At 40.5% G+C, this 1,503-nt stretch overlaps 1 long non-coding RNA gene across 1 annotated transcript; it reads right to left on the bottom strand.

Moving 5' to 3' along the window:
- Positions 1-291: 291 nt before the first annotated feature.
- LOC122464251 lies at positions 292-1,235 on the bottom strand. The gene is made up of 2 exons (XR_006288196.1): positions 767-1,235; positions 292-417 (listed from the first exon to the last, which is right to left on the bottom strand). It is a non-coding gene; the product is annotated as an uncharacterized LOC122464251 (long non-coding RNA).
- Positions 1,236-1,503: the final 268 nt, after the last annotated feature.

A 1,503-nucleotide genomic window follows, 5' to 3' on the forward strand; every position in this document is an offset into this window, starting at 1 on the left:
AGCACCTCTTTTATAAGAAGTTTATTTGGCATTCAGGTGGATTTTACATGCCCCATTGTAATTTATTATCAACGAAGCAATAGTTAATGGATATTTAAAAGAATGTTACAGCTTGTGCTCAAACTCTGTTAACACTTTATTTGCTCCATCATTAATTAATTTTGCTATATCTTTACAGTAAAAAATCAGTCATAACTTCACAGTTAGACAACTGGTACTTGAATAAACTGTTTCTTTTCCTCTCTTGATTATTCTAGATCTGTATGGAGTATCCATTTTACCTTTTTTTTCTGGAAGAGGGAAAGATCCTATGGTAACAATAAAAACTCGGCAGGCAGTGTGGTTCAAGGGATAGGGCACTGGAGTGGAGCCAGGAGATTTGGGGCTGTTCCTTGCTCTGTCACTTACGGAGCTGGGCTGGGGGGACAGAGGGGAGAAAATTCCTGACGTTATAACAAAATTCTCCAGCTCCACCACCCAAATTTTCAAAATGTTTGCATTTCAAAATTCAAATGTCAACCACCTGTAGCCTGTGTGACCTTGGGCAGGTCATTTCTCCTCCCTGTACATTAGTTGCCCCATCTGTAAAAGGGGGTAGTGATACTTACTTTTCCTTTTGTAAAGGTGTTTGAGATTGATGGATAAAAGTCTGACATAAAGGCTAATCATCATTATTAGCATGAAAAAGCAGAAGATCATTGATCCAGCCTCCTCTTTTCCTCTGAGGTTCTTTGAAATGTTTTTAAGAAAAACAAAATCTACATACCTTCTTCCCTCATTACCATTCTTAACATGCCAGCCTAGCTTCGGACTTGTGACCCACCGACTCAGTTGCATCTGTATGGGCACACACTGGCGCATGGTCTCTTTCTTTCTCTCTCAGCCTGAATCACATTTCACTTTAGCAGTACTTGATCACTCGTGCCTCTGTTAATTCCTTTATCTGAGGCTTGCTTTTCATGGCAAGCTTAATTGGTGCATTCAGGCTGCTAGCTTTGGAGGAGTGAACCTACAAGGCAAATAGCAGTAAACTTCATGAGCTCTGTGGGGCTGGCTGGCTACAGCTCTTGATTTGAAATTCACACATCAATGCAAACAACAATATCAATGTGTAGTCTGTGCATTTTCCAGCAGACTTCACTCTAGTAGGAAAATCTCATTTATGAAGTACCACAACTGACCAGTTACACTGTGGAACATAGCTCCACTTAACCCACAGCACTTACACTTGCTTTCTCTACAAACAAATCTAAGTATGTTTAACAAAGAACAGAGATTTGAAAGATAACAAGTGGAAACACTGGAAACAAAGGGTGACACATAACATAAAATAGTAACATGCACACTGGAGCCTGAACTTAACTTGCTGAACGGAACATAACATTGTCATCGCATACAGAGCAAATGTTCACCCAAAATCCTTCTTGCGTATCACAGCCAGGCTTGGATGTGATCTTCCATTCATGAGACCAGTCATGCTGTTCTCCTGCCTCCTCAGTGGAG

The sequence above is a fragment of the Chelonia mydas genome, chromosome 2 (assembly GCF_015237465.2).
Source record: "Chelonia mydas isolate rCheMyd1 chromosome 2, rCheMyd1.pri.v2, whole genome shotgun sequence".
Classification (NCBI taxonomy): Eukaryota; Metazoa; Chordata; order Testudines; family Cheloniidae; genus Chelonia; species Chelonia mydas.